The following is a 16,027-nucleotide window of genomic DNA, read 5'->3' on the forward strand; positions in this document are numbered from 1 at the left end:
CATCTTCATCTGTCTGGCCTCCTGAGACTGTTTTGATTATGTGGGATCCTTGAGATGCTGAGGAAGAGGGTGAATATATGAGATGAGGGGTGGGTAAAGGGAGGGATGGAGGGACAGCCTGGTCTCATAGACTGGAAGTAACATAGTAAACGTTAATCCGAGAAACAAATTATATGATAGGTTACCTTTGGTATGGTTATATAAAACAGAAGGTAACTTAATAACCTCTTAGGCCGCCCCATCCCGCATACGGGATCGTGACTACAGCCTCAAGCTCATTACCATAACGCAACATTAGCGATTTCTGAAAATTGCAAAATAAATGAAATAAATATGCCTGTCCTCAAGCTTATCCTTTTCTTAACAATCCTGTCGTCTCAGATTTTCAAAATATGCTTTAGAACCAGAGAAAATCAATAATTTGTGTAAGAGTGGTGATAGCTAGCTTAGCATTTAGCGTTAGCATTTAGCACGCAACATTCACAAAAACCAGCAAAGGGATCAAATAAAATAATTTACCTTTGAAGAACTTCAGATGTTTCAATGAGGAGACTCTCAGTTACATAGCAGATGTCCAGTTTTTCCTGAAAGATGCTTGTGTAGGACACAACGTTCCGTTTTGTTACTATGCATTTGGCTACCGAAACTAACCGAAAATTCAGTCACCTAAACGTCGAACTTTTTCCGAATTAACTCCATAATATCGACTGAAACATGGAAAACGTTGTTTGAATCAATCCTCAAGGTGTTTTGTCATATATCTCTTAATTGAAATGCCAGTCCTAGAAGCGTGCATTCTTCTCTGATTCGGATGGAAAAATACTGGGACCTGACTTTTGCGCACCAACTTCCACGCAGACACCATGCGGGACACATGGTAATTGTAGGCTCTTATGGCCAATCTTCCAATGATATGCCTACAAATACGTCACAATGCTGCAGACACCTGGGGGAAACGATAGGAAGTGTCCGTTGATTCCTGTGCCATTCACAGCCATATAAGGAGATCATGGAAAACGTGCCTTCAGAAATCCTGTTGATTTCCTGGTCACTCAAACATCTTGGTTTTGCCTGTAGATATTGTTCTATGGCACTCACAGTGAAAATCTTTGCAGTTCTGGAAACGTCAGAGTGTCTTCTTTCCAAAACTATCAATTCCAAGCATAGTCGAGCATCTTTTCGTGACAAAATATCGCGCTAAAAACGGGCACGTCTTTTTATCCAAAAATGAAATACTGCCCCTAGAGTTCTAACAGGTTTTAACCTTTTACACTCGTGGGACTTGGACTATATGTATAGGGCTAAATTTAAATGTTTCAAAAAGAAGAAATATGAAAAGCATATGCATAACTATAGTAGCAATTGAAATAAAACAGTTTGGAGGTTATGGAAAAATGATTAGACCAATGGTTAGGACACAACAGCTCACCTGAATACAAACATTACATTGCTGATTGTATGTGCATTTTACATTTACTCTACTTTTCTTTCACTGCATTTGTTGGTAACGAAATGTGAAAATACTTTGAATACATTCAGTAACACGATAATATGAGGTAGGTGCAACATAAGACAACAATATTACAAGGGTTGGAGTGAGAAGTCTATAACTGCTGTCTCCAAGTGTCCACACACCTCTCCAAAGTGTGCACAGTTCCTAAGTAAATGCAATGCACTTTTATGACTCAAAGAAAAGTCTTCAACTATAAGGTGCTTTTTTGAGCTGTCCTTGATCTGCCTTTTTAAGAACTAGAGCAAGCACATTTGTAGGTTTGGTTGGAACACAACCCTGCATCCCCACCATCACACAATTACTGTTGTTTACGCAGTCCAAAAATGGTCCATTATAAATCGCAATCTTGGACAAGTGGGAATCATTTGAAAGCATGTTCTATTGCCAACATGACTAACTAAGTTATAAAAAAACAATATTACAAGGTTAAGCTTTCACAATACAATTCAGGGAAACGGATCGTAATTTTGGTGCGCATAGAAAGGAGTCATGAGTGGATTCAGGTGCCTTTCCTTCACAAAAGACAAACATAGACTCATTCGGTTCAGAACAACCCAGGGTATTACACCATGTTGTCTTGTAACTGTACGTCAAACAAAATTGACACTGTATGTGATATTCATATTATGCTGTGGAAATGTGACGTGCACATTTGGAATCATGAGTGTTTGGCTTGCTTGCATGACATCAAAGCCATATTTATTATAATCCTCAATGTCTCATCTTTCAAAATACATACAGCATTTCCCTTACTCAGATAAGAAAAAACAAAAGGAGGGTCGTTGGTGGGCGTATAACATGAACGTCTAGAAAACCAACGATTGAGTGTTCGACTCTCATTACGGTCAACTTTTGTAATTTTATCAAAAAGCAACTTTGCAACTACTTAGAATGTTAGCTAACCCTTCCCCTAATCCTGACCTTAACCCCTTTAACGTAACTCCTAAACCTAACATGAACCCTAAGCTTAACCCCTAACCACAGCTTACATTAGCATTAGCTACCTAGCAGCCTAGCTAACGCTAGCCACAACCAATTGGAATCCGTAACATATCATACATATTGGAAATTCGTAACATATTGTATGAATTGCAATTCGTAACATATCATACATATTGTAATGTAACATATCAAATAAAATGGAGGATAGATATCCACAAATTTATAGATACCACACCATATGTATCATAATAATTTCAGTTTACTATGCTACGTCTAACCTTGAGTCCAGATTGGGAGGGAGGGGGTTCCCGGGAGCTGGTCGCATGAGAGCCAGGGAGGGTGCTATCCCTCTATAATTTAATCACATTTGGCTGTCTCCCTGTTCTCAGCTTCCACGATAAAGCAAGCTAGGCACCGCGGTGACACACACACAGATAGAGAAACAGACACACACACTCTCTCCCGCTCTCTCTATCCCACCTCTCTCTCCCTCTTTCTCTCCCCTCACTCTCTCACCAACACACTCGTGAAAAGCAAAACATTTCCTTCCTCATCCTGACACCAGAAAATTATACAGAACATCCCTTCACCATACTGCCTCAGCCGGTCATCATGTCAGAACATCCCTTCACCATACAGCCTCAGTCGGTCATCATGTCAGAACATACCTTCACCATACAGCCTCAGTCGGTCATCATGTCAGAGCAGCCCTTCACATGCCGTCTCAGCTGGACAAAATGTCCCTTCAACATGAAGCCTCAGCTAGACATCATGTCAGAGCAGCCCTTCACATGCCGTCTCAGCTGGACAAAATGTCCCTTCAACATGAAGCCTCAGCTAGACATCATGTCAGAGCAGCCCTTCACATGTCGTCTCAGCTGGACAAAATGTCCCTTCAACATGAAGCCTCAGCTAGACATCATGTCAGAGCAGCCCTTCACATGCCGTCTCAGCTGGACAAAATGTCCCTTCAACATGAAGCCTCAGCTAGACATCATATCAGAGCAGCCCTTCACATGCCGTCTCAGCTGGACAAAATGTCCCTTCAACATGAAGCCTCAGCTAGACATCATGTCAGAGCAGCCCTTCACATGCCGTCTCAGCTGGACAAAATGTCCCTTCAACATGAAGCCTCAGCAAGACATCATATCAGAGCAGCCCTTCACATGCCGTCTCAGCTGGACAAAATGTCCCTTCAACATGAAGCCTCAGCTAGACATCATGTCAGAGCAGCCCTTCACATGCCGTCTCAGCTGGACAAAATGTCCCTTCAACATGAAGCCTCAGCAAGACATCATATCAGAGCAGCCCTTCACATGCCGTCTCAGCTGGACAAAATGTCCCTTCAACATGAAGCCTCAGCAAGACATCATATCAGAGCAGCCCTTCACATGCCGTCTCAGCTGGACAAAATGTCCCTTCAACATGAAGCCTCAGCAAGACATCATATCAGAGCAGCCCTTCACATGCCGTCTCAGCTGGACAAAATGTCCCTTCAACATGAAGCCTCAGCAAGACATCATATCAGAGCAGCCCTTCACATGCCGTCTCAGCTGGACAAAATGTCCCTTCAACATGAAGCCTCAGCAAGACATCATATCAGAGCAGCCCTTCACATGCCGTCTCAGCTGGACAAAATGTCCCTTCAACATGAAGCCTCAGCAAGACATCATATCAGAGCAGCCCTTCACATGCCATCTCAGCTGGACAAAATGTCCCTTCAACATGAAGCCTCAGCTAGACATCATGTCAGAGCAGCCCTTCACATGCCGTCTCAGCTGGACAACATGTCCCTTCAACATGAAGCCTCAGCTAGACATCATGTCAGAGCAGCCCTTCACATGCCGTCTCAGCTGGACAAAATGTCCCTTCAACATGAAGCCTCAGCTAGACATCATGTCAGAGCAGCCCTTCACATGCCGTCTCAGCTGGACAAAATGTCCCTTCAACATGAAGCCTCAGCTAGACATCATATCAGAGCAGCCCTTCACATGCCGTCTCAGCTGGACAAAATGTCCCTTCAACATGAAGCCTCAGCTAGACATCATGTCAGAGCAGCCCTTCACATGCCGTCTCAGCTGGACAAAATGTCCCTTCAACATGAAGCCTCAGCTAGACATCATGTCAGAGCAGCCCTTCACATGCCGTCTCAGCTGGACAAAATGTCCCTTCAACATGAAGCCTCAGCAAGACATCATGTCAGAGCAGCCCTTCACATGCCGTCTCAGCTGGACAAAATGTCCCTTCAACATGAAGCCTCAGCAAGACATCATATCAGAGCAGCCCTTCACATGCCGTCTCAGCTGGACAAAATGTCCCTTCAACATGAAGCCTCAGCAAGACATCATATCAGAGCAGCCCTTCACATGCCGTCTCAGCTGGACAAAATGTCCCTTCAACATGAAGCCTCAGCAAGACATCATATCAGAGCAGCCCTTCACATGCCGTCTCAGCTGGACAAAATGTCCCTTCAACATGAAGCCTCAGCTAGACATCATGTCAGAGCAGCCCTTCACATGCCGTCTCAGCTGGACAAAATGTCCCTTCAACATGAAGCCTCAGTCGGTCATCATGTCAGAGCAGCCCTTCACATGCAGTCTCAGCTGGACAAAATGTCCCTTCAACATGAAGCCTCAGCTAGACATCATGTCAGAGCAGCCCTTCACATGCCGTCTCAGCTGGACAAAATGTCCCTTCAACATGAAGCCTCAGCTAGACATCATATCAGAGCAGCCCTTCACATGCCGTCTCAGCTGGACAAAATGTCCCTTCAACATGAAGCCTCAGCAAGACATCATGTCAGAGCAGCCCTTCACATGCCGTCTCAGCTGGACAAAATGTCCCTTCAACATGAAGCCTCAGCTAGACATCATGTCAGAGCAGCCCTTCACATGCCGTCTCAGCTGGACAAAATGTCCCTTCAACATGAAGCCTCAGCTAGACATCATGTCAGAGCAGCCCTTCACATGCCGTCTCAGCTGCACAAAATGTCCCTTCAACATGAAGCCTCAGCTAGACATCATTTCAGAGCAGCCCTTCACATGCCGTCTCAGCTGGACAAAATGTCCCTTCAACATGAAGCCTCAGCAAGACATCATGTCAGAGCAGCCCTTCACATGCCGTCTCAGCTGGACAAAATGTCCCTTCAACATGAAGCCTCAGCAAGACATCATATCAGAGCAGCCCTTCACATGCCGTCTCAGCTGGACAAAATGTCCCTTCAACATGAAGCCTCAGCAAGACATCATATCAGAGCAGCCCTTCACATGCCGTCTCAGCTGGACAAAATGTCCCTTCAACATGAAGCCTCAGCAAGACATCATATCAGAGCAGCCCTTCACATGCCGTCTCAGCTGGACAAAATGTCCCTTCAACATGAAGCCTCAGCTAGACATCATGTCAGAGCAGCCCTTCACATGCCGTCTCAGCTGGACAAAATGTCCCTTCAACATGAAGCCTCAGTCGGTCATCATGTCAGAGCAGCCCTTCACATGCAGTCTCAGCTGGACAAAATGTCCCTTCAACATGAAGCCTCAGCTAGACATCATGTCAGAGCAGCCCTTCACATGCCGTCTCAGCTGGACAAAATGTCCCTTCAACATGAAGCCTCAGCTAGACATCATATCAGAGCAGCCCTTCACATGCCGTCTCAGCTGGACAAAATGTCCCTTCAACATGAAGCCTCAGCAAGACATCATGTCAGAGCAGCCCTTCACATGCCGTCTCAGCTGGACAAAATGTCCCTTCAACATGAAGCCTCAGCTAGACATCATGTCAGAGCAGCCCTTCACATGCCGTCTCAGCTGGACAAAATGTCCCTTCAACATGAAGCCTCAGCTAGACATCATGTCAGAGCAGCCCTTCACATGCCGTCTCAGCTGGACAAAATGTCCCTTCAACATGAAGCCTCAGCTAGACATCATGTCAGAGCAGCCCTTCACATGCCGTCTCAGCTGGACAAAATGTCCCTTCAACATGAAGCCTCAGCTAGACATCATGTCAGAGCAGCCCTTCACATGCCGTCTCAGCTGGACAAAATGTCCCTTCAACATGAAGCCTCAGCTAGACATCATGTCAGAGCAGCCCTTCACATGCCGTCTCAGCTGGACAAAATGTCCCTTCAACATGAAGCCTCAGCAAGACATCATATCAGAGCAGCCCTTCACATGCCGTCTCAGCTGGACAAAATGTCCCTTCAACATGAAGCCTCAGCTAGACATCATGTCAGAGCAGCCCTTCACATGCCGTCTCAGCTGGACAAAATGTCCCTTCAACATGAAGCCTCAGTCGGTCATCATGTCAGAGCAGCCCTTCACATGCAGTCTCAGCTGGACAAAATGTCCCTTCAACATGAAGCCTCAGCTAGACATCATGTCAGAGCAGCCCTTCACATGCCGTCTCAGCTGGACAAAATGTCCCTTCAACATGAAGCCTCAGCTAGACATCATATCAGAGCAGCCCTTCACATGCCGTCTCAGCTGGACAAAATGTCCCTTCAACATGAAGCCTCAGCAAGACATCATGTCAGAGCAGCCCTTCACATGCCGTCTCAGCTGGACAAAATGTCCCTTCAACATGAAGCCTCAGCTAGACATCATGTCAGAGCAGCCCTTCACATGCCGTCTCAGCTGGACAAAATGTCCCTTCAACATGAAGCCTCAGCTAGACATCATGTCAGAGCAGCCCTTCACATGCCGTCTCAGCTGGACAAAATGTCCCTTCAACATGAAGCCTCAGCTAGACATCATGTCAGAGCAGCCCTTCACATGCCGTCTCAGCTGGACAAAATGTCCCTTCAACATGAAGCCTCAGCTAGACATCATGTCAGAGCAGCCCTTCACATGCCGTCTCAGCTGGACAAAATGTCCCTTCAACATGAAGCCTCAGCAAGACATCATGTCAGAGCAGCCCTTCACATGCCGTCTCAGCTGGACAAAATGTCCCTTCAACATGAAGCCTCAGCTAGACATCATGTCAGAGCAGCCCTTCACATGCCGTCTCAGCTGGACAAAATGTCCCTTCAACATGAAGCCTCAGCTAGACATCATGTCAGAGCAGCCCTTCACATGCCGTCTCAGCTGGACAAAATGTCCCTTCAACATGAAGCCTCAGCTAGACATCATGTCAGAGCAGCCCTTCACATGCCGTCTCAGCTGGACAAAATGTCCCTTCAACATGAAGCCTCAGCTAGACATCATGTCAGAGCAGCCCTTCACATGCCGTCTCAGCTGGACAAAATGTCCCTTCAACATGAAGCCTCAGCTAGACATCATGTCAGAGCAGCCCTTCACATGCCGTCTCAGCTGGACAAAATGTCCCTTCAACATGAAGCCTCAGCAAGACATCATATCAGAGCAGCCCTTCACATGCCGTCTCAGCTGGACAAAATGTCCCTTCAACATGAAGCCTCAGCTAGACATCATGTCAGAGCAGCCCTTCACATGCCGTCTCAGCTGGACAAAATGTCCCTTCAACATGAAGCCTCAGTCGGTCATCATGTCAGAGCAGCCCTTCACATGCAGTCTCAGCTGGACAAAATGTCCCTTCAACATGAAGCCTCAGCTAGACATCATGTCAGAGCAGCCCTTCACATGCCGTCTCAGCTGGACAAAATGTCCCTTCAACATGAAGCCTCAGCTAGACATCATATCAGAGCAGCCCTTCACATGCCGTCTCAGCTGGACAAAATGTCCCTTCAACATGAAGCCTCAGCAAGACATCATGTCAGAGCAGCCCTTCACATGCCGTCTCAGCTGGACAAAATGTCCCTTCAACATGAAGCCTCAGCTAGACATCATGTCAGAGCAGCCCTTCACATGCCGTCTCAGCTGGACAAAATGTCCCTTCAACATGAAGCCTCAGCTAGACATCATGTCAGAGCAGCCCTTCACATGCCGTCTCAGCTGGACAAAATGTCCCTTCAACATGAAGCCTCAGCTAGACATCATGTCAGAGCAGCCCTTCACATGCCGTCTCAGCTGGACAAAATGTCCCTTCAACATGAAGCCTCAGCTAGACATCATGTCAGAGCAGCCCTTCACATGCCGTCTCAGCTGGACAAAATGTCCCTTCAACATGAAGCCTCAGCTAGACATCATGTCAGAGCAGCCCTTCACATGCCGTCTCAGCTGGACAAAATGTCCCTTCAACATGAAGCCTCAGCTAGACATCATGTCAGAGCAGCCCTTCACATGCCGTCTCAGCTGGACAAAATGTCCCTTCAACATGAAGCCTCAGCTAGACATCATGTCAGAGCAGCCCTTCACATGCCGTCTCAGCTGGACAAAATGTCCCTTCAACATGAAGCCTCAGCTAGACATCATGTCAGAGCAGCCCTTCACATGCCGTCTCAGCTGGACAAAATGTCCCTTCAACATGAAGCCTCAGCTAGACATCATGTCAGAGCAGCCCTTCACATGCCGTCTCAGCTGGACAAAATGTCCCTTCAACATGAAGCCTCAGCAAGACATCATATCAGAGTAGCCCTTCACATGCCGTCTCAGCTGGACAAAATGTCCCTTCAACATGAAGCCTCAGCTAGACATCATATCAGAGCAGCCCTTCACATGCCGTCTCAGCTGGACAAAATGTCCCTTCAACATGAAGCCTCAGCAAGACATCATATCAGAGCAGCCCTTCACATGCCGTCTCAGCTGGACAAAATGTCCCTTCAACATGAAGCCTCAGCAAGACATCATATCAGAGCAGCCCTTCACATGCCGTCTCAGCTGGACAAAATGTCCCTTCAACATGAAGCCTCAGCTAGACATCATGTCAGAGCAGCCCTTCACATGCCGTCTCAGCTGGACAAAATGTCCCTTCAACATGAAGCCTCAGTCGGTCATCATGTCAGAGCAGCCCTTCACATGCAGTCTCAGCTGGACAAAATGTCCCTTCAACATGAAGCCTCAGCTAGACATCATGTCAGAGCAGCCCTTCACATGCCGTCTCAGCTGGACAAAATGTCCCTTCAACATGAAGCCTCAGCTAGACATCATATCAGAGCAGCCCTTCACATGCCGTCTCAGCTGGACAAAATGTCCCTTCAACATGAAGCCTCAGCAAGACATCATATCAGAGCAGCCCTTCACATGCCGTCTCAGCTGGACAAAATGTCCCTTCAACATGAAGCCTCAGCTAGACATCATGTCAGAGCAGCCCTTCACATGCCGTCTCAGCTGGACAAAATGTCCCTTCAACATGAAGCCTCAGTCGGTCATCATGTCAGAGCAGCCCTTCACATACAGTCTCAGCTGGACAAAATGTCCCTTCAACATGAAGCCTCAGCTAGACATCATGTCAGAGCAGCCCTTCACATGCCGTCTCAGCTGGACAAAATGTCCCTTCAACATGAAGCCTCAGCTAGACATCATATCAGAGCAGCCCTTCACATGCCGTCTCAGCTGGACAAAATGTCCCTTCAACATGAAGCCTCAGCAAGACATCATGTCAGAGCAGCCCTTCACATGCCGTCTCAGCTGGACAAAATGTCCCTTCAACATGAAGCCTCAGCTAGACATCATGTCAGAGCAGCCCTTCACATGCCGTCTCAGCTGGACAAAATGTCCCTTCAACATGAAGCCTCAGCTAGACATCATGTCAGAGCAGCCCTTCACATGCCGTCTCAGCTGGACAAAATGTCCCTTCAACATGAAGCCTCAGCTAGACATCATGTCAGAGCAGCCCTTCACATGCCGTCTCAGCTGGACAAAATGTCCCTTCAACATGAAGCCTCAGCTAGACATCATGTCAGAGCAGCCCTTCACATGCCGTCTCAGCTGGACAAAATGTCCCTTCAACATGAAGCCTCAGCTAGACATCATGTCAGAGCAGCCCTTCACATGCCGTCTCAGCTGGACAAAATGTCCCTTCAACATGAAGCCTCAGCTAGACATCATGTCAGAGCAGCCCTTCACATGCCGTCTCAGCTGGACAAAATGTCCCTTCAACATGAAGCCTCAGCTAGACATCATGTCAGAGCAGCCCTTCACATGCCGTCTCAGCTGGACAAAATGTCCCTTCAACATGAAGCCTCAGCAAGACATCATATCAGAGCAGCCCTTCACATGCCGTCTCAGCTGGACAAAATGTCCCTTCAACATGAAGCCTCAGCTAGACATCATATCAGAGCAGCCCTTCACATGCCGTCTCAGCTGGACAAAATGTCCCTTCAACATGAAGCCTCAGCAAGACATCATATCAGAGCAGCCCTTCACATGCCGTCTCAGCTGGACAAAATGTCCCTTCAACATGAAGCCTCAGCAAGACATCATATCAGAGCAGCCCTTCACATGCCGTCTCAGCTGGACAAAATGTCCCTTCAACATGAAGCCTCAGCTAGACATCATGTCAGAGCAGCCCTTCACATGCCGTCTCAGCTGGACAAAATGTCCCTTCAACATGAAGCCTCAGTCGGTCATCATGTCAGAGCAGCCCTTCACATGCAGTCTCAGCTGGACAAAATGTCCCTTCAACATGAAGCCTCAGCTAGACATCATGTCAGAGCAGCCCTTCACATGCCGTCTCAGCTGGACAAAATGTCCCTTCAACATGAAGCCTCAGCTAGACATCATATCAGAGCAGCCCTTCACATGCCGTCTCAGCTGGACAAAATGTCCCTTCAACATGAAGCCTCAGCAAGACATCATGTCAGAGCAGCCCTTCACATGCCGTCTCAGCTGGACAAAATGTCCCTTCAACATGAAGCCTCAGCTAGACATCATGTCAGAGCAGCCCTTCACATGCCGTCTCAGCTGGACAAAATGTCCCTTCAACATGAAGCCTCAGCTAGACATCATGTCAGAGCAGCCCTTCACATGCCGTCTCAGCTGGACAAAATGTCCCTTCAACATGAAGCCTCAGCTAGACATCATGTCAGAGCAGCCCTTCACATGCCGTCTCAGCTGGACAAAATGTCCCTTCAACATGAAGCCTCAGCTAGACATCATGTCAAAGCAGCCCTTCACATGCCGTCTCAGCTGGACAAAATGTCCCTTCAACATGAAGCCTCAGCTAGACATCATGTCAGAGCAGCCCTTCACATGCCGTCTCAGCTGGACAAAATGTCCCTTCAACATGAAGCCTCAGCTAGACATCATGTCAGAGCAGCCCTTCACATGCCGTCTCAGCTGGACAAAATGTCCCTTCAACATGAAGCCTCAGCAAGACATCATGTCAGAGCAGCCCTTCACATGCCGTCTCAGCTGGACAAAATGTCCCTTCAACATGAAGCCTCAGCTAGACATCATATCAGAGCAGCCCTTCACATGCCGTCTCAGCTGGACAAAATGTCCCTTCAACATGAAGCCTCAGCTAGACATCATGTCAGAGCAGCCCTTCACATGCCGTCTCAGCTGGACAAAATGTCCCTTCAACATGAAGCCTCAGCAAGACATCATATCAGAGCAGCCCTTCACATGCCGTCTCAGCTGGACAAAATGTCCCTTCACCATGCAACGTCAGCTGGACATCATGTCAACATTTCCCTGACTCCCCCCAGTTCTATAAAATGTGTACATTGTGTACAGCATATTGAGATCTACATCCCTAAGGCTATGGGAAAATACAAATGATCTGTCTTGATATGCAATGTAATAATCCAGTAGTGACACAATATGTATTTCTTTCTAGAACCCATTTGATTTCCATTTCTAAATAGCCAGATTATAGAATATTGTAGACATAATTTGTGCATTCATCATTATCCCCCCCCCACAAAGTAAATTGCTGGTTAACAAAAAGAGGAGGAGACAGGCACACAATTATTTCAGTTCATTTTTATATTTAGAGTTTTTTTGTAAAGGTTTGTTTTCTTCACCCAGAGAGACATGTTGCAGTGCCTCAGCCTTCTGTGCTCAGTGCCATGGTACCATGGTGCCACCCACCAGTGGCATGACAATGGGCCTCAGGATCTCATCATGGTATCTCTGTGCATTCAAATTGCCATTGATAAAATTCAATTGTGTTCGTTGTCCGTAGATTATTCCTGCCCATACCATAACCCCACTGCCACCATGGGACACTTTGCCCATACATCTGATATCTGCCCGGTACAGTTGAAACCGGGATTCATCCGTGAAAAGCACATTTCTCCAGCGTGCCAGTGGCCATCAAAGGTGAGCATTTGCCCACTGAAGTCTGTACCGACGCCGAACTGCAGTCAGGTCAAGACCCTGGTGAGGACGATGAGCATGCAGATGAGCTTCCCTGAGCTTCCCTGAGGTTTCTAACAGTTTGTGCAGAAATCTTCCTGTTGTGCCACAGTTTCATCCCACAGGTGAAGAAGCAGGATGTGGAGATCCTGTGTTGGCGTAGTTACATGTAGTCTGCGGTTGTGAGGCCAGTTGGACATACTGCCAAATTCTCTAAAAGGATATTGGAGGCAGCTTAAGGTAGACAAATGAACATTTAACACTTTGGCAACAGCTCGGGTGGACTTTCCTGCAGTCAGCATACCAATTGCAAACTCCCTCAAAACTTGAGACTTCTTTGGCATTGTACTGTGTGACAAAACTGCACATTTTAGAGTAGCATTTTATTGTACCAAGCACGAGGTGCACCTGTGTAACGATCATGTTGTTTAATCAGCTTCTTGATATGCCACACCTGTCAGGTGGATAGATTATATTGGCAAAGGAGAAAGGCTCACTAAAAGGAATGTAAACAAATTTAAGCCCAACAATTTAGAGAAATAAGCTTTTTTTTTTCTAGAATCTTTTATTTCAGCTCATGAAACATGGGACTAACACTTTACATTTTGCGTTTCTATTTTTGTTCAGTATAGCTAACCATGTATGAGAACTCAAAACAGTGCAACACTTTGCCTCGGAAATGTAATATATCCTTTCAATGTTAGCTGCATGCTATAAAGGAATAATAACAATGTAGAGCATTCAATGGTTTGTTACGGCATCAAATCTCCAATACAATATAAAACAGGAATATCAACCATATGAAAATCCAACAAAAAGTAGAAGTATTCCAGAAGGAGTTTCACACTCTACTTGCCATTCAATCAAACAACTCAGCGATACAAAGCTTGGCATCAGAGATTCCAATTTAAAGCACAATATACAGTGAATACACATCTCAAAATTCTAAATATCTAAATAAGCTGAGACTCAAGCAATTCTAAGCAAGTGTCATACTGCTTAGTTCACTATCTTAAATTCTAAGTAATATCCTCCTTCAGTTTTAGCTATAACCCTCTTTTGACAATCTACAAACGTATCATTGACAGAAGCCAAAGCACTCACAAGAAGATTGAAAGAAGAAGAGTAACCCACCAGTCTCAGAATGCAGTCTTCTCCCAAACTTCTTTATGCTCCAGTATGTCCGTCCTCTTTTCTTTCTTTCTTTCTTTCTTTCTTTCTTTCTTTCTTTCTTTCTTTCTTTCTTTCTTTCTTTCTTTCTTTACTTATCTTTTATCCCACTTGTTCTTTACCCCTCACACACTCACACTGCTCCCTGAAAACTTATCATGTCCTCCTGTATGCAAATAATTTTGACTTGAGAGTCGGCTGGAGATGAGGGAACAAGGGAGAAAAAGAGGAGAGAGGCAAGAGATAGAAAGAGGAAGAGGGAAGGAGGAGAGAAGATAATGGTTGAAGGCAGGCAACCAATGGGCCTGGAGCTTAATGGAAAAAAGGAATGAGGGCAGCACCAATGAGGCGAAGCGGAAGGGAGAGAGAGATGAGGGAGGAGAGGCGGCGAAGGTAAGGATGGTGAGAGAGCGCACAGCCGAGAGGAAAGCGCGAAGGAGAGAGTGGAGCGGCAGACAGACAGACAGAGAGAGAGAGAGAGAGAGAGAGAGAGAGAGAGAGAGAGAGAGAGAGAGAGAGAGAGAGAGAGAGAGAGGGAGGAAAAAGAAGCAGAGGATGTACGTTGCAGGGGCTAGGTAACCCAGTGAGATAGAGAGACTGCAGAAGAGAAGAGAGGGAGAGAAGGAACAGTGTGTGGCTTACCGTAGTGTAGATGGCATTCTCAGACAGCCACGCAGACAGACTCCTCACCCAGCGAGACTCACACAGCACAGCACACCGTACCAAGACTGATGAATGACAAAAACAACAAAGGAGAAGAACACCAAGCCGCCTGGTACCCTAAAGCAAGAGTGCGTCTGTGAGTGTATGTATGTGTGAGAGTGTGAGTGCGATCATGTTCATGTGTGTGTGTGTGTGTGGGGGGGTACGTGCTGAGAGGAGAGAGAGAGTCTTTCTTTCTCTCTCACTGTGTATATGTATGTATTTGAGAAGAACACATATCCCTGTTTCTCTCCCTCTCCCACAATCTAGCGCTCTCTCTCTCTCTCTCTCTCTCTCTCTCTCTCTCTCTCTCTCTCTCTCTCTCTCTCTCTCTCTCTCTCTCTCTCTCTCTCTCTCTCTCTCTCTCTCTCTCTCTCTCTCTCTCTCTCTCTCTCTCTCTCTCTCTCTCTCTCACTCACATGTATTCAGGGCTGCAGACAGTCTGCTCCCAGCATCAGTTCTTCCCACGGGCCCTGGGTCTCAGGAGGGTGGGAGGGGGCGGAGGGATGGAGGGGGAGGATGAAGGAAAGGGAGGATAAATGGAGGGGGATGGGGCGGGGCTTGCATGACGTGTGGAGGGCTGTGGACTGCTGTATTTAACCTGGGAATCTACAATGTGCCCATGTATCCTCCAGGAGGTAGCCAAGATGAGCTCCTCTGGTTCAAGACACAATATGTGGCTGTAGTTCAGCTGTATGTGGAACTGAGAGCAGTAAGATTGTAGAGTAGAATGGAATATGGGAAGGCTGCTGAGCTGTAGTGCACACGGTTAATTAAGGCTGCTTTCCTGTCTGGGCTTTGAACTATGGTGAGCAGCAGAATGGTGGAGGAGATAAATGAGTTGGAAAGCACGCTCGCCGTGTTCTCAGCCAACACACTGACAGCTAGGGAGGCAGGAGAACCTATTGGCTAAAACCTAGGACATATTTACAGTAAATCATGTCCTGCCGTAGAGCGCTGACATGTATAGTCATTCTTGTGTGAATGAAAAGGGAATAACAGCAAATACATTTGCATTTTTACCCAGATATGCAAATGAAGGAAAGCTAATTTGGTCCCTGAGACATCATCAGAATTAGATTATGAGTTAGATTCATTTCGTACCGGACAGAGGAGCTAATTCATTAATTTCTACTGGTGAGTTTGAATGACTTGCCAAAGTAGCTTGGAAATCCAGAGAGAAGCCTTGGGACAACAACAGTGGTAATACCATGGGAGAAGGTAGGCTAGATATTATTATTTATTTATTTATTTTTTCAATACTTACATTGTTTATATTCTAGACATAGTTATATGAAAATACATAAATACAAGAGGAAACAAAAAACGTATTAAATGAAAATACATCAAAATACAAAATGTTTGAATCTATGACAGAAAATATTGCCAAAATTCTGTTTTGATCCCCAAAATAACAATGAACAAATCATGCTATATAAAGCCACATTTAGCAGAACCAACAAACAGAGAGCTTTCTTTAGTAATGCTGCCAGGCTAGCAGTGAGTGAGACGAGGCATGATAAGTACTCCAGTGGATTGGGACATAGGC

The 16,027-nt window shown here is 46.3% G+C and overlaps 1 protein-coding gene across 4 annotated transcripts in view; it reads right to left on the minus strand.

Moving 5' to 3' along the window:
* LOC118362335 (myelin transcription factor 1-like protein) overlaps window positions 1-14,695 on the minus strand; it is a 180,362-nt gene extending 165,667 nt beyond the window's left edge. For 3 of the 4 annotated variants that reach the window (XM_052486107.1, XM_052486108.1, XM_052486105.1), the window contains exon 1: window positions 13,741-14,231. The gene's annotated coding sequence lies outside the window, so the exon portion shown is untranslated. Of the gene's footprint in view, window positions 1-13,740; window positions 14,232-14,418 lie in introns of those variants that run through there. The other variant, XM_052486106.1, reaches the window with a different exon arrangement.
* Window positions 14,696-16,027: the final 1,332 nt, after the last annotated feature.

The sequence above is a fragment of the Oncorhynchus keta genome, chromosome 29 (genome assembly GCF_023373465.1).
Source record: "Oncorhynchus keta strain PuntledgeMale-10-30-2019 chromosome 29, Oket_V2, whole genome shotgun sequence".
Lineage (NCBI taxonomy): Eukaryota > Metazoa > Chordata > Actinopteri > Salmoniformes > Salmonidae > Oncorhynchus > Oncorhynchus keta.